Here is a 22344-nt window from a genome sequence, read left to right on the forward strand (position 1 = left end):
CAAGGCTGGGGAGGGGCCTGGAGCACAGCCCTGTGAGGAGAGGCTGAGGGAGCTGGGGGTGTGCAGCCTGGAGAGGAGGAGGCTCAGGGGTGACCTCATTGCTGTCTACAGCTACCTGAAGGGAAGTTGTAGCCAGGTGGGGTTGGTCTCTTCTCCCAGGCATCCAGCAACAGAACAAGGGGACACAGTCTGAAGTTGTGCCAAGGGAGGTCTAGGCTGGATGTTAGGAAGAAGTTGTTGGCAGACAGAGCGTTTGGCGTTGGAATGGGCTGCCCAGGGAGGTGGAATCTCCATCCCTGAAGGTGTTCAAGACAAGACTGGATGAGGCACTTAGTGCCATGGTCTGGTTGATTGGACAGGGCTGGGTGCTAGGTTGAACCAGATGATCTTGGAGTTCTCTCCCTGGTTGGTTCTATGATGATTCTAAGTGCTCACTGTCCCTTATTACAAACCCTTATCCTCAAAGAAGCTGCTTCTTTGCAGTCTTCCCTTACCATCTGGAGGTGTGATCATTGCCTTAATGAGGTCTGAGCAATCAGTTGTGCATTTCAGATGGCAGGACTGGTGTTTGCTCACTCTAGTCACAAGTGGGTCTGCAGTGACCTTGCACCCCATGGGCCTGGGGCTGGCAGTCTGTAACTCAAAGCAACTCTTTGTTGTAGTGCTCTGGGATTCCTGTTCATGTCTTTGCTTTGCTCTGCTGTTGGACAAGAGCTGCTGCATTCTGGTGTTGTCTTTTTCCTGCTAGGAAGCTCTCCATAGCAAAATGCTTCCACCATTGTACAGCAGACACATTTGTGCCTCACAAATGTTTTTTGTCTAGCATAATGGAGATTTACTACCCTTTTATTTGTGTCAAATATGTCAGAATCATTACCATATGTATGAGTAACCACAAAGAAATAGAGAGAGAGCCATCTCATGTGGGGGAAATTGGCTTAGAAAGACAGAAAATAATGAAGTTGGCCAGATTCAGAACCTGCTGTCTGCATCTTAGGCTTAAACCAGCAAAAAAACCCACCCTGTACTGGATGAGGCACTCGGTGCCATGGTCTAGTTGACTGGATAGGGCTGGGTGCTAGGTTGGACTGGATGACCTTGGAGGTCTCTTCCAACCTGGTTGATTCTATGATTCTATGATACTAATGCTGCCTGATAAAGTTAGTGGGAGAGAAGAGCTGAGGATCTTTTGGATCAGTGGAGCCTTGGAAACAAAGACAACACTGGGGCAAGAATCTTAGGATGTGAATTTCATCATCATCATCATCTTACTTCCTTGGTTCATTTCTAAATCTTCAGCAATCCTCTTTCATTCTAGCCAGATCTTCCACACAAGACAGATCTTTCCACGTGCTGGTGGAGCTGAATCTAACCTTCCTGACTAGGTCCACCTGCTTGGCACACACCTGTAAATAATAAGGATAAGGAAGTGAAAGACACCAAGGAGTGAAAGAGGAAAAATGCTGAAGTACCTAACAGCAGCAAAACTGATTGGAAGAGATGATGGCCAGCGTGGGTGACCTGCAGGTAGAAGAAATGAAAGAAGGTACAGCCAAAAGGTAGGTGTGTACAGGTGGTCACTGCTAACCAGGAGGAGCTGCCATTCTGGCTGTCCTCACATCTTCAGAGAACAGTACAGTGTGCTGACTTGCACAGAAATTGTTCTGGGACTCGTTCTTGGCAGCCAGTTTTAACAGCTGGCCTGAGTAAGGCACAGACCTGTCAAGCATAATGCCAGACCAGATAAGATCCACAGTGTTAGGAGTCAGCAGTAAGCCCAAAAAGCATGGATCAGCCAGGAAAGTGGTAACTGATTGAAACAAATGCCAGGCTCCCTTGCTCTGTTAATAAAAGGAGGAGGAAGAGGAAGTGGTTCAGCTTTGCAGTGAAAAGCGGTAGAGATAAAAGATAACAGAGATTTGGCTCCAAAATGAAATGAGTGCCTTGCCTGGGTTTCTCAGTAGGACAACAACATAAAACCTGTGGGCCAAGACAACTTAGACAATGAGAGATTCTCTGTGTAAAAGGGAAACACAGCAGTCATGGTGGACGTGAAATCCAAAGCCCCACGAGGAGCAGCTGAGGGAGCTGGGGGTGTTTGGCCTGCAGAAGAGGAGGCTCAGGGCAGACCTCATTGCTGTCTGCAGCTACCTGAAAGCAGGTTGTAGGCAGGTGGGAGTTGGGCTCTGCTCCCAGGCACCCAGGGACAGAACAAGAGGACACAGCCTCAAGCTGTGCCAGGAGAGGTTTTGACTGGACATTAGGAGGAAATTCTTTATGGAAAGAGTGATTGGCATTGGAATGGGCTGCCTGGGGAGGTGGTGGAGTCCCCAGTCCTGGAGGTGTTTAAAAGGAGGCTGGGTGAGGCACTTAGTGCCATGGTTTAGTTAATGAAGGGTTGGGTGATAGGTTGGACTCAATGATCCTAGAGGAGCAAAACTGGAGGTGGGCAGATTCAGCCTGGATGTGAGGAGGAAGTTGTTCAGCATGAGAGCAGTGAGAGGCTGGAATGGGTTGTCCAGGGAGGTGGCTGAGGCTGGATGAGGCTCTGGCCAACCTGGTCCCTGGTTATGGCAGGGGGATATGAACTAGATGATCCTTGTGGTCCCTTCCAACCCTGACTGATTCTGTGACTCTGTGGTTTAGTTAATTAGAAGGGTTAGCTGATAGGGTGGACTTGATGATCCTAGATGTCTTTTCCAACCTGGTTGGTTCTGTGATGCTGTGAAAGGGTTTGCTGTGCACAAATGAAAAGGAGCTGACAGCATTCTTCTGGTTGGATGAAATTGCAGTTGCAGTGAGTCCTGCAGAGTCCAGCTTGGTGTGTCCTGGCTGCAGAGCTGCAAGCATAGCCACTTGTTTTGAAAGCTGGATGAAAAAGTCATCTGGGACACTTAAGTCATTGGTCAGATCACAGCAGAAAACAGGCTCTTGGGAAAAAAGTGTGACTGAAAAACTACTTCAAGTGATGTGTGTCAGTGGAAATGCAAACTTGCTGTGGAGATGGATCTAGAAATGAGGAGTGCAGAGGTAACTTGCTGTCTCTCTAAGCATGGGGCCTTAGGGAACTGCAGCAGACCTAAGTCTGCACTTCAGTAAGGTCTGTTCTTGTACGAAACTGGGTAACATCAGCTTTGGGAGGGTGGAAAAGAACTGGGCAAAAAGAGCACAGCAGCCAGATGTGTCAAATGGGCAGCTAGAGGGAGAAGTCCCTCCACTGGGTAACATTTAATATCCCAGTGAATGACTGTAGCAGAAATGGCAAAGTCCAGAGCGTATCAGTCGAATGCAGTGATGGGCACCAGCAGTGCAGGCAGGGACACTCCAGCACCAAGTCAATGTTGCAGGTTTGCCAGCACAGTAAAAAAGTATTTTGCTTTGAGCTGTTTCTGCAAACTGGACAGAGCATCCTCCCACTTCTGAAGGGTCTCTTGTGTCTGTTGACCAAGAAACAAGTGATTCTGCAGGGGGTGTACATCAGAAGGTAATTCAGGTTACTCTGGTTTGCTGTGCTGGCTTTGTCATGTTTATTTTGGCCTGTGCATGGCACTTGTAGAGCAGATAGGATGAACAGGATGATGTCACTTTGTGTTTTCTGATCTCGCCCTGGTTGCAAAGGCAGAGCTAAGCAGCTCTTGGGCAGGTCTGCCGCTCTCTGCGGTGAGATGATGAAAACAAAGGGAAGCAGGAAGAAATGGAGAAGCAGCCTGCAGTCTGACTACCACAGAGACTTGCTCCACCGTGAGAACAACCACTGCAGGGTGGCTGGAAGTGGAGTTTAACAACAGGCTGCCCCAAGACTAGCTTGGGAGGCAGCAAGGGCTACAGCAGACTGCAGGGAAGTTGCATGCAAACAGGCGTACAGCCGATAGTCCCCTTCGGCTTGTGTCAAGGTCCTTGGAGACTGAGCCAGCAGAGAAGGAAAAGTGAGTCCTGTGGGACCATCACTGTGCCTTCTGTGCCGTGGCAGGCAGGTCCTGAGATTTCATCCACAGGGACACAGAGGTCAGTTTTGGCTGATGGAAAGCCTCAGGTTAGCTCCAGTCCAGAAGGGTCTGCCCTGAACGTGCTGCTGCATCCAGCAGTGTTACAGTGAAGGCTGCTTTCAGTCTCAGACCTGCCTGATGCCATGGCCAATGCTAAGCAGACTTCCTTAAGTACAGGGCCAAGGAGCTGCTGAGGCACAGCACAGGACGTACTGAACTGATAAAAGGCACTGCCCCAAGCACCAGCCTGTATGGCAGTGTCCAGGCAGAGCCCAGCCAGAAAGGATAGCAAAAGCTACAGCTGGGAGACAGCAGCAGCTACAGGTGCTACAAGATGCCCAGAGGCCAGAGGTGGACAGCAAGGGCTTGCAGAGAGAGAGGCAGAGCCTCTTGGGCCACAGGGCTTGGTGGATGTTGTCTTTCTCCTTGCTGTGCTCCAAGAGAGGCTGCTCTATGAAACCGGTGAGAGTTGCACTGGGCACTTTGGGAAGTCGACATCCCTTGGATGCAGCTCCTGGGCTCCCTACCTAAGTCAGCACTGCAGCAATTGCTTCTGCCTCTTGGAGCCACCTTGCAGCAACCAGAGGTAACATTTCCTAACCTCTGCTGGCACCGTGCACAGGTAAAGTGAACAGCACCAGAGGCTGGCAGGCAGAGCACAAAGCAGATCTATAAAGGCAGGTCCAAGAATGAGTCATTGTCAAGCCTGCAAGAGACAAAGAGATTGATTACAGAGGAGCTGGGAAATAGGTTGTGCTTGGTGACTCACCACATCCCACCCTTTGCACTCACAGCTCTGCCAGCTGATTCATAACCTGCATTCTGCCCTGCTTCTCCCCTCTCTCAAAAATCAATCAAATAAGAGCCCATCACTCAAATTTCCACTCAGAAGAGGGGGGTGGCATGGGAGCACCCATCCATTTCCACATCTGCACTTGCTGAGCCCCTTATCCTGCTGCAGAGCTCACTGTCTGAGGGGGAAGCAGGTGGTGTGGAGCCAGCACAGAGGACATGAAAACCAAGGAGGAGGGGATGAGGTTTCCTTGCTCAATGCCTCTTGTTTTATCAAATGAGATTTACCCTGTTCCCTTCCTTCACCATTCTTCTGAGTGCTGGGGATTTTTGGAGGAGTTTGTCTGTGCTCTTAACAGTTGTCACTGAAGCTGCTATCATTGCCACGACCACATCTGGCCACTGCAGCACTCCCATACAGTCTGGTCAAAAGACTTCCCTCTGTCAGGGACATCCTACACTCGCCATTGGGACCACCCTGAAAAGTCCCTCTACAAGGCTGGTTTTGCTGCCCATTTTTGCTGCCACAACTGTCAGAGACCCCTCTCCAGGGGAGAAGGGAAGCCAGGGTACCCCCAAAGGCCGCCCAGGTGACTAGGCATGCCAGTGTGCAGGGGTTTGTTTTTAGGGAGCTGCTTGTTGACCAGCTGAGTGTCAGCTGAGCAGGCCCAGACTGGAGCACAGGTGGTGCTGCCAGCAGTGCGTAGGCAGAGGGCTGGTGATGACTCTGAGATCCCCAGAGTCTGCCAAGGCCATCAGTAAGAGCCTCCTTCTTGACCTGCAGTTCCATCAGCTGGCCATAGGAAACCACCAGCCTCTCAAGAGCACCAGCAAGGTAGCCAAGACAGGGGCTTGCTTCACTGGTGTGTGCTGAAAGGCACTGAGTTCCTCCTCAGAAGTGCTGCAGAAAGGAGAGGTGCACAGGAACGATGCCAAGAAGGAGCTGGGTCACCATCCATTTCCTTCTGGAAGCAGAGGAGACAAGGAATCACAAGCAGTGTGGAGAGAGATGCAAGCAGACGTCATCTGCTAGGCTGAAGAGGAGGCAGCAGTGTGCCCAGGTGGGCAGCAGAGCCAATGGCATCCTGGCCTGGCTCAGGAGCAGTGCAGCCAGCAGGACAAGGGAAGTTCTTCTGCCCTCAAGGCCACACCTTGAGTGCTGTGTCCAGTTCTGGGCTCCTCAAGTCAAGAGAGATGTTGAGGTGCTGGAAGGTGTCCAGAGCAGGGCAGCAAGGCTGGGGAGGGGCCTGGAGCACAGCCCTGTGAGGAGAGGCTGAGGGAGCTGGGGGTGTGCAGCCTGGGGAAGAGGAGGCTCAGGGCAGACCTCATTGCTCTCTACAACTACCTGAAGGGAGGCTGCAGCCAGGTGGGGTTGGGCTCTTCTGCCAGGCACCCAGCAACAGAACAAACTGTGCCAGGGGAGGTCTAGGCTGGATGTTAGGAGGAAGTTGTTGGCAGAGAGAGTGATTTGCATTGGAATGGGCTGCTCAGGTTGGTGGTGTCCCTGGAGGTGTTCAAGACAAGACTGGATGGGGCACTTAGTGCCATGGTCTGGTTGATTGGACAGGGCTGGGTGCTAGGTTGGGCTGGATGAGCTTGGAGGTCTCTTCCAACCTGGCTGACTGTGATTCTGTGATTATGATTCATCAGTTGCAACTCGCCAGGCAATACAGAGCCCTTCTGATAAATCCCACCCTGTGATTCTCATGTTTTCCAGGGCACCCAGAGCCCAGGGCAGGCATCTTGTGAGAACAAAAGAGAGAGTCAGGTGAGTTTTATTTTGCAAAGCCTTTCTAATCTTTTGCCTGCTTGCCTGAAGACTGTCAGAAAGAGCAGGTGAAATAGATTTGTCTCAGGGAAGGGTAAATCCATCACAAGAACCAAGCAGCTCTTAGCTGGGATACAGCTCTGAGAAGAGTGCTGGAGAGGTCAGGAGTGTTCACTTTCAGAAGGTCTTGGTGGTTTCACCACTCTGCTTGCCTGGGTTTCCATTTACAAGTGGTTTCATCTGCTAACACCTTTCCAGCACATCTGGCTTAGCTTCCTGAGACTCAGATGGGATCTCAGTTCCAAGCAGGTAATTATTAGAGGCACCAGATCCAAGGGGCAGATTCTGCCATGCAGTACTCTGACTTGGTCCTGGCATTTTGGGTTTTTTACCATTTAATTGAGCAAGAGGTGGAAGGGAAAGGCAAGAGAGACTGTGGGCTTGGCCACAACAAGGGAAAAGTGTTCAGGTGTTGCTTTTCTGCAGTGCCAGGCTGCCTGGGAAATGCAGCAAAGACAGAAGCTGGCTGCAGCTGCTGCTGCTGGTGTGCAGGACCCCCAGGCTGGCTGGGAGAAGGCTGCTTTGCTTGGTCACAGCTCAGCACCTTTCCTGCACCATGAGCCCCTGCAGAGGCTCGGTCTGTGTGACTGCTCAGAGCCCCTTCACTCCCCAGAGCTATGAGCTCCATCCTGACATGACTGCAGGGAGCTGAGCTGTTGCTCTCTGCTGTCCCCCCAGGCAGGCCTGGTCTGTAGGCATATGAGAAGGTCCTGCTGACAGCCAAAGCTGCTTGCATTCGTCAGGGCAGCACCAGACTCTTCCCGAGGGTCTCCTTCCTCCCCCTCCTCTCGAAGTGCAGCTTCCCCAAGTGGTTCATGTGGTAGAGGCAGCAGCCCTTGGGCTCTTGCCTCCTTCCATGGCCAACAAAACGCAAGGAGAGGGTCTCTCACCTGCCTGGTGTTTTCCCCGTGAGGCAATTGCACTGGTGCAGAGGAAGCACCAGGACAGGAGGAGACCCCAAGAGTTGCTTTTCTAGTGCTGGGTGCAGCTTCTTGGCTTGATGTCCCCCGGGCACTCAGCAGGGCACATCTTCACCGTGGGCAGGGGCCATCGGGTGCAGTGCTGCCCAGGGAAGTGCTGGGGGTTCCAGACAGCTCAGGTGGTGCTGCCGAGGAGAAAAGGTTGGGGAGCCAAGGAGTTGATGAGGTTCTCAGCCGCAGGTGAAAAGGCAGCATGGCCCAGACCCTGCAGCCACTCGTCCCGGGCACAGACCTCCCTGCGCTGTTGCACGCCGCACAACCGGGGGGCTCCTGGCTCAGTGACTGCAGGCTGGCCCCTGCAGTCCCCAGGGACACGCAGACGGACCAAGTCCTCCTTCCCAAGGACCAGGGCTTGCAGGTCCCGGCGTGGGACGAGGCTGCACGCCCTGGCTCTGCACACAGGAACAAATTTAACCCTGTGCTTCCATCCTTACGCCTTAATCCCTCCATTGTTCTGAGTGCCGGGCTGGATTCTACCTGCCGCTTGCTGTGACGCTCTGCTGGGTGGGTTCACCTTTCAGGAGCTTTAGAAGCTTTTCATCCCCCCTGCAGGAGTTCGAGGGCTCAGCCAGACGCTGCTGGGTGTGTGCTCTGCACCCTGCCCGTGCGTGGCTGGGGTGCAGCCAGGCGCCATGCACACGCCCGGGGCAGCCTGGGGGGCAACAGGGGGCTGTTGGCACAGGGTTCTGCTGCCCAGCATGCACAGTGAGGGACCCAGCATTAAAGCTACAACCATGCACTTGCTGCTGCAGCTTCATGCACTGCCAGGGCGGCCTGCCCACTGCACCCTGCTGGTCCACAGGAGAGAGATGCCAGACAAGGCGCTGGAGGAACGAGCCTTGGCTCTCTCACAGCCCTGGGCAGAGCTGGGCACAACAGAGGAGCAAGGGTCCCACCTGTGCTCAGGTAGAATCATAGAATCAGTCAGGGTTGGAAGGGACCACAAGGATCATCTAGTTCAAACTCCACTGCCATGGGCAGGGACACCCTACCCTAGAGCAGGCTGCCCACAGCCTCAGCCAGCCTGGCCTTAAACACCTCCAGCCATGGGGCCTCAACCACCTCCCTGGGCAACCCATTCCAGCCTCTCACCACTCTCATGCTCAACAACTTCCTCCTCACCTCCAGCCTGACTCTCCCCACCTCCAGCTTTGCTCCATTCCCCCCAGTCCTGTCACTCCCTGACAGCCTAAAAAGTCCCTCCCCAGCTTTTTTGTATCCCCCTTCAGATCCTGGAAGGCCACAAGAAGGTCACCTGGGAGCCTTCTCTCCTCCAGACTGAACAGCCCCAACTCCTTCATTCTATCCTCACAGCAGAGCTGCTGCAGCCCTCTGAGCATCCTTGTGGCCCTTCTCTGGACACGCTCCAGCATCTCCACATCCCTCCTGTAATGAGGGCTCCAGAACTGGATGCAGTACTCCAGGTGGGGTCTCAGCAGAGTGGAGTAGAGGGGGAGAATCACCTCCCTTGAGGTAACTACAGCCAAAGTAGGGGGAAAATCCAGATTCCAAAAGTATGCATATGTAATAAATAAATAGCCCAAATATCTTTCTACCCTGTGGTCAGTAAAACATGGTCCTTGCTCCAGTCACCTACAGCAGCAGAAGGAAGAAGTGGTAGGATTTCAGCTCACCGACGGAGGGATCTGGGGGTGCTGACTGATACCTGCCGGAACATGAGCCAGCAGTGTGCCCAGGTGGCCAAGAGAGCCAGTGGCATCCTGGCCTGCATCAGAAATGGTCTGGTCAGCAGGAGCAGGGAGGTCATTCTGCCCCTGTACTCTGCACTGGTTAGACCACACCTTGAGTACTGTGTTCAGTTCTGGGCCCCCCAGTTTAGGAGGGACATTGAGATGCTTGAGCGTGTCCAGAGAAGGGCGACGAGGCTGGGGAGAGGCCTTGAGCACAGCCCTACGAGGAGAGGCTGAGGGAGCTGGGATTGGTTAGCCTGGAGAAGAGGAGGCTCAGGGGTGACCTTATTGCTGTCTACAACTACCTGAAGGGTGGTTGTGGCCAGGGGGAGATTGCTCTCTTCTCTCAGGTGGCCAGCACCAGAACGAGAGGACACAGCCTAAGGCTGTGCCAGGGGAGATTTAGGCTCGAGGTGAGGAGAAAGTTCTTCACTGAGAGAGTCATTGGCCACTGGAATGGGCTGCCCGGGGAGGTGGTGGAGTCGCCGTCCCTGGGGCTGTTCAAGGCAGGATTGGACGTGGCACTTGGTGCCATGGTCTGGCCTTGAGCTCTGTGGTAAAGGGTTGGACTTGATGATCTGTGAGGTCTCTTCCAACTTTGGTGATACTGTGAATTTGCTTTTGCGTTCCCCTCAAAGGCATGGGAACAGCAAGAAGGGTGGAAGCTGCCATCTGCCAAGGATGATTCCTACCTCTGCACACAGGAGAGCCCATGGAACTGCTGACACCTGCACAACAGCAGCATGGCAGTATGAGCTCATCCCAAGACCAGAGCTTCCCCTTGGTGAGTGCACAGCTCCCAATGGTAAGTGCAGCTGGAGCTGGGCACAGGCCCCCAAGCAATACCACACAGAACCAGATCCTAATCTACCCTGCACTTTTAGGGCCCTGATCCTGCAGATGTTGGAGTAGGAAACAGAATTCCGCAGCGGCTCGGTCCCTGCACATTGAGCACTGCTGTGTGCAGCCCCAGCTCTGCACCTGACTGCATGCATGTGTATGGTCACGCTCCCGGAGATCCCCTGGGTGAGTGAAGGGACTTCACAGAGGCAGGACCTCCCCTGCACTGCTGGCTGCAAGACCCAGGGGAATTTTAGATCTCTTGTGCAGCCAGAAGAGGAGGTGGAAGGAAGACAGTGCTGGTGTTTGTCCAGAGATCCACCTCAAGCAGCCCCATGGCATGTCCTGACTCCAGCTCCTCCAAGTGATCAGCTCTGAGCAGTTTAATTCTTTCCTCTAGTCAGGAAGGAAGGTTTCAAAGCTCAGTGCAGTCATCATGAGGTGACTGCCTCTGCTGGCCCTTAGGCTCAGATCCAGAGGCCCCAGTTCAGACCAGTACTCAGCAGCGTGCTAGAGCAATGTGTCCACAGGACTGGAACACAAAGCAAGCACCTGCTGGAGAGCTCTTCTGCACTATGGCTGCAGCTCCACAGATGGGTGTCCAAATACTTGGGCAGGTCAAAAGGCTTTCTTTGGTGAAAGCCGGAGGAGGGAAAGACAGCAGGCAGTGATTGTTCACAGGGAGGAGTGGAGATGGAGGGTCTGTGGCAGGGAGCATGTGGGGCATGGCACAGCGTGGTGCTTGAACTCGATGCAGGGCTGGGGAGAATCTCCTGTTGGATCGCAATCTCCACTTGGATATTCCTAGTGAAGGTCCTGAGGATTGTGCCCGAGGGGCTGGTGAAAGGGACAGGAAGTGTGGCTGTAACTGTAGAGATCAGCAGCAGGGAATGGAGCTACCCCACAGCTCCCACCCAGGAGGTCTGCCATCACTTAGGCACTGGCACTGATGGGTTTCTGGCCATGCTGTCACCTACAGGGGACATTTTCTATCCCTTCATGTTTTCATTTCTGGAGCAAACGTAGGCGTGGAAGGGAAGGATGCTGATTGGAGGAGCTGTGTGGTTAATGTTCATTCCTCTCTGGAAGGGAGCAAGCTCTGCTCCTGCTCACGAGCCTGTGCCTGTCTGAGCTCAGGACATGGCAAGAGTCAGTGGTGCTCTGCAGTCCCACCAGCACTCAGCACTGGCTGCTCAGACTCTTGGAGGGAAACTTTCAGATGTAGGTGAGACCTGAGGTCTGGGGCTCAGAGGTTATTAAATACATTCCTCTGCCTCCTGGCATATAACCCCACGTGCTGCAGACAGAGCTTAGCTCAAGCAGGGAGCTGCTTCTCCTGCCACCCAGGCTGGATGTGCAGCTCTTCACTTCTCCCCTGCCACTGATATTCCTGTGCCCTGCTGGTACCCTGAGCACAGGGCCTTGGAGGTGCAGCTGTGGGTCATGATCTGGTTTGACTGCACTAAGTCCTGTTCTCTCTTCACAACACAACTGGTCAGGCAAGACAGGAGAGAGAGGAAGAGAAGATAATGAAGCCAAGCTGGTCAAAATGGCAGCCTGCTATGACTTGAACACAGCAGGAAGCGTTGCCTTTGGTAACATTGCCCAAGGACACTTGAGTTTGAAGGCAAATGGGAGAATTAGTTCAGCTCCACATCATTCTGCAAGGGTTTGTGTCTTTATCTGACTGCTTCTTCAGGGATGCTTGGCCTGAATCCCCCTGGGTCACACTTTTCTTTCTAACAGCCACCACCATCTCCCTGTTTACCTGTCTCCAGCACATCAAGAGCTAACAGGACAAGGTCTGGCACAGGTCAGCATGATTGTCCCAGGAAACAAGGCTGACAAGGACAGCCAACCTTGGTAGTGAAGAGGGAGAAGAATGAGAAAACTCAAACACAAGGAGTTCCAGGAATAGTCCTTGAAGATTGTCACTGATGACCTATTTCAGCCTCAGACTTGTCTCTTCCCCTTACCACCTTCCACGTGTGGTGAGGTCCCTGCCCATCTAACAGCTCAGGTGCTAATCTACAGCAAATCTTCAGCTTCCCTCAGAGAGGCAGCTCCATACATGACAATCGTGGGGGCATTAGGGGGCTGTCTGCTTTCATAGCCACTGAGCTCAGTAGTGCTCACATGAACTGCCTCAGGGTGAGCTACCAGCCTCTGGGTGTCATACCAAAGGCACTCTTGAGGGGACATGAAATGCTTTATTAGATCATTGCTAGGAATAGAATATTACTCTGTTTACAGGGGCTTTTGCACAGTGATCTTCAGACAGGCAGAGCAAATGAAAGCTGGCTTTGCCCAGCTTCCTCTCTCCCTCCAAAGGAAGGTCAGTTTCTTTCTTTCAATCCCTATGGACCAACTGCAGGCATTTAAGGTGGCTTGGCTGAAAAGGCAGCACGCAACAATGCTGGGGTGCAGTGGAGCCCCAGGTGCCAGAAGAGAAGGACAACCTTTCCCAGGGCAGCTCTGATGTCAGGGACGCTGTGTTTTGGAGCAGCACCTACAAAGCCCAGGCACCCTCCAGCAGCTTGTCAGATGAGCTTCCAGCCCAGCAGGAAGAGGAGGTTAAGAAGAAACAGAAGTGCCACTGTCTTTCTCTTTCTCCTTTTCCCACGCAGACTCCCACGAGCAGCCAGACACTGCGAGGTGAGCTGTGGTGGGCAGAACGTCTCTCCTGAGTCACAGCTGTGAGCTACAGCTGCCCTCTCCGTCTGCCCCGTTTCTGCTCAGCCACCCCTTATGGCAGGAAGGCTACCACGAGGTGGGGCAGTGCCACAGGCACCACGGGAAAGTGAATAAGAGCAGGTGACAGGCCTGGGCTTCTGCACATGATTGTCCATGCAGTTGGCACAGTCCCTGGAGTGGGTTTGGTGGAGACCCAGATCTTGTCCTGACAGTGTTCGTGGCCAGCACAGGAGTCAGGATGGGCCGGGGACCACTAAAGACACATCTCTTAGTGCAGGTTCCCTGATGCAGAGGCTTGAGGTCTCTGTCCTCGACTGGCCTCAGGGCCAAGAACTACCCATGGCCCAATGTATTGTTCAGTGCAGATGCTGCTGCTGCTTCTGCAGAGGAAATGTTCATCCCTGCCTCACCCTTGTTTTTGCTCCTCTCCAGCTCCTCAGGCAGAGGGGGTGATAACAGCCTTTCTAGCCACGTTTTCAGAAAGCCTGGTGATGAAATTCCTGTCTGCAGCTCTTTGGGAAGATTCACTCCACAGTGCAGCAGGCTGCCTCTGTCAAAGTGTTGCTGTGGCTGGAAGTGGGCCATGTATGTAAACCCTTGCCTAAGGCTAGGTTTAGGCTAGGACTCGGTGCTTAGGCCAGAGGATAAATCAAAGATTTGATCTTAGATTAGAAGGCACCTATTTTCATGAGAGCTCATCCTCAAACCTCTTTCTGATACCTTCTGGCAATGATACATTAAACATCACTGACTATTGCTGAGCCTGTTAGAGGTACATTAAACCTCACATTTAGAATAGAATAGGATAGAATAGAATCAAGCAGGTTGGAAGAGAGCTCCAAGGTCATCCAGTCCAACCTATCCCCCAGCCCTATCCAGTCAACCAGACCATGGCACTAAGTGCCTCATCCAGTCTTTTCTTCAACACCTCCATGGACAGCAACTCCACCACCTCCCTGGGCAGCCCATTCCAATGCCAATCACTCTCTCTGGCAAGAACTTCCTCCTAACATCCAGCCTAGACCTCCCCTGGCACAACTTGAGACTGTGTCTCCTTGTTCTATTGCTGGTTGCTTGGCAGAAGAGACCAAGCCCTGCATAACCTCCTTATGCAACTCCTATCACTGTGTGCCTGGTGCAGGATCCCTGTGTGCATGGAAAGGTGACACAACACAAAGCTGAGCCCAGCCCCAGGCCACTAAAAGGCAGGTGGTAGAAGACAGAGCAGGAATCATCAAGAGCATCCTGTCCTGCCGAGTGTGCTCCTGCTGCCCAGCTCCTGCTGCAGCCTCAGCTCCCTGACCAGCACAGTGATGGTGCCCTCCGTGGAGAGCAGCAGCTCCGTTTGCAGACACTTAAACCAGCCTAATCTAGGGATATTTTCTACAGCCTGACAAAGTTCTGCTGCAATCCACTTGATCCAGCAGAGATTTGATTTCAGCAGGGTATGCAAGAGGTTCCTGCTGATCTTTTTTCCCCTTTTCTCTTGTATTTTCTTTTTTTTTCTGCAGGAAATAGAGAGGGGAAGAAGTCAGCCAAATTACCACTGCCAAATCCCACAACTAAGCACACTCTGCTGATCATCCATATCATTATCTTCATTATGGCAGCATTTCATGTGAATAAGACAATGTCATAGAAACGTCATCGCTGCCTCTGTCCAAAGATATATAACAATAATAATAGTCTCTTACAAGTTGATGTTTTCTTCTTCTGTGGCTGTCAGAAGCTCTTTTATAAGGTCAGCATCATTATCCTGCCTTTACAGCAGGAAACAAGACAAAGGCCAAGCTGTTCCTTCTAGCTTTAGGCGTTAGGATCCCTTCTATCAGCAACGGCAAAGTGAGAAAGGTGCGTATGAAGGGATCTGCATCACTGTCTGGAGGGGACATGTCCTCGCTGGGACTGACACAGGCCTTCTGCCCTGGAGATGCCTGCTGCCTTGCCAGGGCCTCAGTCAGACACAGGGAGTCTGGAGGTGAACCAGAGCCTGGTCACTCATGTCAGGTTTCTCCTTTTCAATGATAGACACAAAGCAGAGCCCAGCTCCTGATTCTCACCTTCATGCTGTGCCCTCTCTTCTCTCTGAGGTGGTGGTGCTGGTGTGCTGCCCACACTGCCTGGCTAGCAAGGCTCCGTGTGCAGACCAGATTTAATGCCTGGTTTGTGGCAGAGCTGTTGTGCCTGCTCATGAAGTGGGTAAATCAGTGACAGAAATGTGCACTGAACGTGCTCTGCAGTCCTGCTTTCCTAAACATCCAAGCACTCTGGCTGAGGAGCCCCATCTTCCTTCTGCCTTGCTCTGTCTGGTCACAGCTTTGCTCTGGCATGTGCCAGGGGAAGGTAAGGTGGGGGCAGATTGCTGCTAACGTGTGGCTGGCGTGGCCCCTCAGCTGTGACATGGAGTTCAGCCACCAAGCCTCCTACTCTGCTCCACCAAGGACACTGCAAACCAGCTGCTGAGTGTGAATCATGCAAAGCACCATCATCTTTGACCATGGAAATGGCCTTGAAGCCATCTCCTCCCTTGTGGGACTAATCCTGACATCAGCAGTGTTTCCCTGGCTGCTTTTCTCTGCCAGGGTGGAGGGTGGCAGCTTTGCCGCAGGCTCTGGCACAGCCGTCCTGGTGCAGTGACTTTCCCCAGGCACTTCCTGCACCTTCATTACACTTGAGTTCTCCTGGGAAAAAGCTCTCACAAGTATCTTTTAAGCATGGTGACTTCCACACAAGAAATGTGTGAGAAGTCAAATGGAAGGGTTCCTCTCACTCTACACTTCAGAGTGCTGATGTAGGCACCTGCAAACCTCTCAGGGACAGCTGTGAGCAGCTCCTATCTGCACACTGAGCTCCACTCAGTTCCAGGAGAAGCCCTCAAACCTGGGACTGGTGTAATGATTGCCCCTTGCCTTGCAGCCAGAAGGGTTCTGGGCAGGCTAAGTCTATGTACAGCTGTGTTCATGGCCCTTTCAGGCTGTGCTTGGCCTGATGGCCCTCTGGATGCTCATGCTCAGTCTGGGAGGCTGTCCCTTATCCACTGCTGTAAACACCCTGATGGGTGCAGAGTGCCTGAACTCAAGCTGAGTTCTTTTTGGAGCCTCCTCAGACGTCAGATGGGTAGCCATGGTGCAGTGTCCTCCTGTTGTGGTTAATCCTGCTTGCTTCCATTGTTAGCACCCACAGACCAAAACTCTTCATCTCTCCCTGTGCCACCCTGCACCCTGCTGTGTTTGGTGCACTCATTAACCCCTGCCAGCAGTGGAGGCATTGCTCAGGGTGGTATCCACGGGTCCCTTCCAGGCACATTCAGCTTTGCAGAGCCTTGCAGTGATGACCAGAAGGACTACCAGGGAGCAACCCCCTCTCATCTTCATTGTGGTCTTATCTACTTCATTCCTTTTGTACCAAACTGAGCATGCATGGGAAGAGTGCAGCAGCTGTTGAAGGACGTGTCTGAAGGTCATTAAGAGCCAGCAGTAGTGCTCTTATTCAGGCTGTCTCCTTGCTGAAACCTAGAACATTATCCTGAGAGTAAGGTACAATATGCCCTGGGTAAGAGGAATTAAGGTCTCCATTCCTCAGAAGCCTGTGAAATACTTAGATCTTGCAGCAGCACACTTCTGCTCCCTCATGATAACAGCACTGTGAAGAGGCTGGCAAAAGGGACCACATCCTGTACCTGTGCCCAGCTACAAGTGTGGTGAAAACAAAGGCCAAACATTGCTTACCCAAGGGAAGGATGAGGGCACCGATCACAATGAGCAGAGGAGAACAGAGCTAACTGCACGGCATGATTACAGCCAGACCCTGGCATTGGGCTCAGAGCTGCTGCAAACCCAGCACCATCCATCCACTGTGCTTGGTCACAAGTAATTCTTGTTCAAGCACCTGCAGAGCTCATTTCAACGTCACTTGATGTGTCCAACCTTCCAGTGGCAAAAGCGGGGCTGTGATGATTTGGGGTCCCCTGGGCTGACCCTGTCTTGGTGCCCAGGCTCTGCTCTGGCAGTGGGCACTGCTGCTGCCTGGCTGTAGGCTGCCTGTGTGGCCAGAGGTTTGGCCTGGGCCGCTGGGAAGCAGCTGGCCGCACAAGGCAGGCTATGCCTTCATTTCCACCTCTCACCCTGCTTCTGGAGTGTTTGGGCCAGGGTGGCTTTTCTGAAGGTGGCATTTTTTCCTTTGGTCTATATATGAAGGAGTCTGCTGGAAGCAGAGTCCCCCTGGGCCTCTGTTTTGGGTAAAATCCCCCTTTTTTAACAACCCCTTCCCACTGGATCTCCCCTTTGGCTCTGTACTCAATGTTTTGCACACTGCAGCCACATTCTGCTGCATGTGTGCTTGAAACATGCTGCAGCAACCAGCTCAGAACACAGCTGACAAAAACCTTTCCTAGACAGCTTTGGCCTTTGTTTTATGTTTTTGAAGCACAGCTTAAGAGGCACCAAAAGGCTGAGCCAGGCACCGCGCTGCATCAGTTGCTTCCATGGGCGCTAGGCACTGAATGGGACCCTGGGGCGGCATGCAGCATGGGCTGTCCTGGCTGAGACAGCATCCCTGGTACAGCCTGCACCACCCTAAAAACACCTGAGTCATAATCCTCTATCCTCCTCCTTCCTTCCTCCTGGGAGTGGCAGCAATTTGCTATCCGTGCAAGCCTGCTGGAGCAAACTGCTAACCCCAATCCACGGCCAAGGGACAAGCCTCCGCCCCGCTGTCCACCTACACCTTGCCCTCCTGTTTGGAGAGGAAAGGAACAGGGAAGACTCCTGCTTTCTCCTCCACGCCCAGGCCCCAGGTCTGAGCAGCTCCGAGGAGTCAGAGGTGGTTTTCCCCAGACTGTTTTTCCTCTTACTGTTTCTCTCCTGGCGTGCAGAGGAAGGATCTGTTCTTGCTCTCCATCCCCTGTGTGGGCGCTGCCAGGCACTGGCTCTTCAGCTGTCTTTGGCAGCTTCTCCTTAGAGGTCATCTCCACCCCACAATAGCAGACCATCACTGGGCTACTCACCTATCCCAAAGGTTTTGTGCTAGTTTGAAGCTAGCTAGAATGTTTTGGTGAGAAGAACTAGATTACAGGCTGTGAAAGGAAAACAATGGTGATGTCTACTTCACACATTGGCTTGCTGAGAGATATAAGAACAAAAATCCATCCATAGATAAGGGAGTTGTTCTGCTTGGGAGCTCTGAGCTGCAACCATCACAGGTTTTAAAGACTCATTCTCCAGAGGAGGGAGTATGTGACTTTCAGCCATTGCCTCTTCATAATCAGGGCCAAGTACAGCTCCTGGAATCATAGAATCAAGCAGGTTGGAAGAGATCTCCAAGATCATCCAGTCCAACCTAGCATCCAGCCCTATTCAGTCAACTGGACCATGGCACTAAGTGCCTCTTCCAGTCTTTGCTTCAACACCTCCAGGGATGGGGACTCCACCACCTCCCTGTGCAGCCCACTCCAATGCCAATCACTCTCTCTGCCAACAACTTCCTCCTAACATCCAGCCTAGATCTCCCCTGGCACAACTTGAGACTGAGACTGTGTCCCCTTGTTCTGTTGCTGGGTGCCCAGCAGAAGAGACTGACCCCACCTGGCTACAGCCTCCTTTCAGGTAGTTGTAGAGAGCAATGAGGTCTGCCCTGAGCCTCCTCTTCTGCAGGCTGCACACCCCCAGCTCCCTCAGCCTTTCTTCACAGGGCTGTGCTCCAGGCCCCTCACCAGCCTTGCTGCCCTTCTCTGGACATGTTCCAGCACCTCAACAGCTCTCTTGAATTGAGGGGCCCAGAACTGGACACAGCACAGTTTGTGTTCCAGGCCTCCCACCAGAAGGACCCTTCTGCCTAGGCACTTGTCTCCCTCCCTGAATTCATAACTAACAGAGTGAGTAATGAATAACCATTTACCACCTTGGAATCTCCTTGCTGGCAAGTTATGGAGAAGCAAGTGTCTGTCCCAAACCCTGCACTTCCCTGCCCTCTGGACTAATGGAGTGTGTGCATTAGTTCATTCAGGGATATATTCCTGGTCTCCCCATTTAACCTCCTTATCTCAGACCATCTTATCCTCTTTGCCCCACCATTTCTAAAAGAGATCCTACCCAAGGACAAGATCGTGCCTGTGAAATTTTTGTGTGTATTGGTTTAGTTCTTTTGGCAAAGTTAGGAGGTAGTTAAGATGAGACTTATAATGGAAAGCTAGCTGCTAGCATCCCTCCGTAACACAAGTCTACCTCGCAGGAGAGTTGTGAGGATTAATTAATTTGTGTTTGTTAAGCACTTTGGGATCCTAAGATCAAAGGTTCTATAGAAATGCAAATTGTTATTACAATGATAAATTCTTTACATGAGCTCATGTGTTTTGCCTCAGAGGCACAGTCTCACCCTGCATTGCGTCGTTACACACGTAAATCTTCAAGCCTTGTGATGAAAAGGTACCTCTGAGGGCCTGATCCTTCTGCTCTAATGCTTCACGCACAGAGCTCCCCTTGACCTCGGGCAGCTTCTGTCCGTGGGACAGATGAGGGCTTTGCTGTGTTTAGGCAATGAAAAGATCATTTTACACCCTCACACTGAGACACGGAAGTCCCCATCCCACTCCGTAACCCCAGTGGTGCTGCCAGTCCCTCTTGGTTGTGGAAGGACTGAGTAGATGGCAACTGCTGGATCTGAATTTTGTGAGATGTTCAGAGGTTTATTTAACCTGCTAGAGAAGAAGGGAGGTAAAAGCCCAGCTCAGCTGTGCCTTGCCGCTGTGTCTCCAAATGTCACTCCTGGCATGCAGGAGGTGCTGACTTGGCCCTTCCCTTCTCTGCTTTGGCAAGCAAGCAAGGGATGCAGCTCTTCAGGCACTCACAGCGCAGGCTGTCACAAGCTGTCACCTGTCTTCCATCGCGTCCCCAGCGTGCAGCTTTCCTCTCCATGCCCCCAGTGTGCACATCTTTACTGGCTGGGGTCAGAAAGATGTCCTCACCTGTGGGCTTACCTGAATGCAAAGCACAGAGTCAGTAACACCATCTAGGAAGGAGGTCTCCTGTCCAACCCACACTCAAAGCAGGACTACCACCAGACACCAGAGCAGGTTAACTATGCTTTTTTCTGCCTGAAGCTTGAAAATCTCCAGCAGTGGCCACCTCACCTCTATCTTGGGGCTGCACTACTTTCCTGAAGGAGAAGTTTCTCCTGCTATCCAACCTGAATCTCCAATGCCACAGTTTATGGCCACTCCTCTTGCTATAGCATCTGGCAATACCAAGAAGACTTTTGCCCCATCTTGGTAGCTACCCTTCAGCTACTCACCTGTTAAAACTTCTCTTCACCAAATTAACCTAATCCTGAAGTGAACTGCAACCATAACCCACAGTGTGAGGCTTTCAGCTGTGAGGTGCTGCTCCATGGCTGTTTGCAGTGGGTATGGTGCAGATGAGGCTGCAGCTCTAACATACCCCTGAAGGAGATTTGAAACTAGAGAATCAACACTCTGCCTCTTCAGAGTCTTTTACCACTTGTTGTGTACTCTCAGAAGATTTCTGCTCCATGAAAGCCCCTCCAGAAGGATCCAGGTAATATATTGTTGCCTTCCTCTGACATGAAAACCTTCAGAAGTTCTCAGTTTGTCTGGGAAGTCATCTGCTACATGACCTACATGCAGAATTATCACAGGAGAGGATGAATAGGTGACACGGTCAACACAACCAGAGTTCACCATCCTCTACATGTGGTACTTGTTGCTTTCTTTCCCTGCAGATGTCCTGGGCCATGGCACAGATTTGATGTTCTGCCCAATATCTGCATTTCTGCCCTCCACAGCATCACCACCTCCTAGTGAGGACGATAACCAAAGTCCACTGTTGCCATAAACCCCAGGAAACTCTGTTGATTTCTTAAATTACTGTAAGAGAAACACATGTCCTGGAGGTTCTTGTAATCTATCTGAAGACAGCAGAAGTCAGAGGAAGGCTGTGGTGAAAAACAAGACCCTCATCTTTCCAGCTGGCTTCCTCTCCCGTGGTGTGAGTGCCCTGAGCTCTGTGTGGGACATGCGTAAAGCGGACAACAAACCTTTGTGAGCCAGTGCTGGGATGTGCCACATGCACACACCAAAGTCCTACAGGGCTGAGCTCTGCCCACCAACACATGCCATGGGCTACTCTGAACTGCGAGTTTGCTGGAGCAATTGGTGACCTCACAGCGTTTGCACAGCACCTGAAGGTCTGATCCATGGGAGAGATCTTAGGATGTCAACCTCTTAGGGGTTAATTTCTGCAAACTGGGGCATTTTGGGTCCTGCTGCCACTTATCTTGTCAGTGTTCTGGAGGCCACTGCAGCATGTGCTGGGCAAGGTGCATCCAGGGGGCAGAGCCAGCTCTGACATCAACAGTGGCCATCATTTGCTGTGAGAATTGCCACACTCACAAACACCAAGTCTTGCCTCAAAACCTGAAACCTGCTCCAACTTCCAGGCTGCTTCTGGAATAAACCCAGGACCTTCCCACAGCAGGCTCAGGAAGTGACTGTGAATTGTGTGACGGCAGTGGCCCTTGGCACCAGCAAAGACTTGTCCGCGGCAGGAGACAGCCCTCTGCGTGAGCCAGAGGTGCAGCCTGCGGGCTGAGCACTGCAGCGCTGTGCCATGGGGCAGCCAGAGAGTCCTCCCTGGGAAAGCAAGGACCTTGCTTAGAGACAGACCGAGGATGGGAAACATCAGGAAGATGTGGCCACAGTCTCCTGCCAACAAATGCTTTTCCAGTGCCCTCTTCTGGAAAGCATTTTCGTCCCATGCAGCTCTACTTGTGAGGTAGTTTGAGACTGGTGTCGACTTGCAAGGAAATGCAGAAGCATCTCCTCGCTCTTCAGACTCAGGATCTACTCTTCTCCTGTCATCTGTGGACCTGTACAGCTCCTCATGCCCTTGAAAAGAGATGGGGCAGAACCTCAGGGCACTGGCCAGAAAGAAGGCAGGAAGGGATGAGCTTCCTTGCCCTCCTGATCTGCCAGAAGGCTGTCCGTGCTTGATGCCTGGCATGGAGACCCAAATCCAAATAGCATCCCTCCTGTACTGGGACACCTCTTGAAGCTTCATGCTTCTCACACCCAACCCTTGCCACCAAAGCTCTCAAAGAGCCTCCAGAGACAAAAAATGGTATCCAGAGACAAAAAATGGTATCCAGAGACAAAAAATGGTATTGGGGTAAGGCATTTTGGTCATGCTATCCTTTGGAGCAGTTGATGGCACACTGCTGTTAAGCACCACAAGCAGGTAACACATGCAGCAATTGCTTGGATAATTGCACTCCATGGTGGTTTCTGCTGCCTCCTTCCCTTGGAGCAGCCCAGCCTTTGCTCACCGGGCTCAGGTACCAGTCTGTGCTGTCTCTAATCTGTATCTGAGAAGTGCCCCAGATGAGGTTAGTCAGCCCAGACCCTGGTGGGGCTAGAACTGTGGGTTCCCCTGCAGCCTCAGCCAGAGGGTAAAACAGGAAGGGGGAACAACAGCTGGTAGAGGTGACATGGTGAGCACTGGGGCTGGGTCATGCCATCATCC

General features: G+C 52.3%; 1 long non-coding RNA gene across 2 annotated transcripts; it reads left to right on the forward strand.

Moving 5' to 3' along the window:
• The first annotated feature begins 1409 nt into the window (after positions 1–1409).
• Positions 1410–14507, forward strand: LOC135176893 (uncharacterized). 2 transcript variants are annotated; one of them, XR_010302863.1, is made up of 3 exons: positions 1410–1559; positions 9916–10061; positions 14323–14507. It is a non-coding gene; the product is annotated as an uncharacterized LOC135176893 (long non-coding RNA). The 2 variants fall into 2 exon arrangements; XR_010302864.1 differs by lacking the exon at positions 1410–1559 and adding an exon at positions 6687–6855.
• Positions 14508–22344: the final 7837 nt, after the last annotated feature.

The sequence above is a fragment of the Pogoniulus pusillus genome, chromosome 7, assembly GCF_015220805.1.
Source record: "Pogoniulus pusillus isolate bPogPus1 chromosome 7, bPogPus1.pri, whole genome shotgun sequence".
Taxonomy (NCBI): domain Eukaryota; kingdom Metazoa; phylum Chordata; class Aves; order Piciformes; family Lybiidae; genus Pogoniulus; species Pogoniulus pusillus.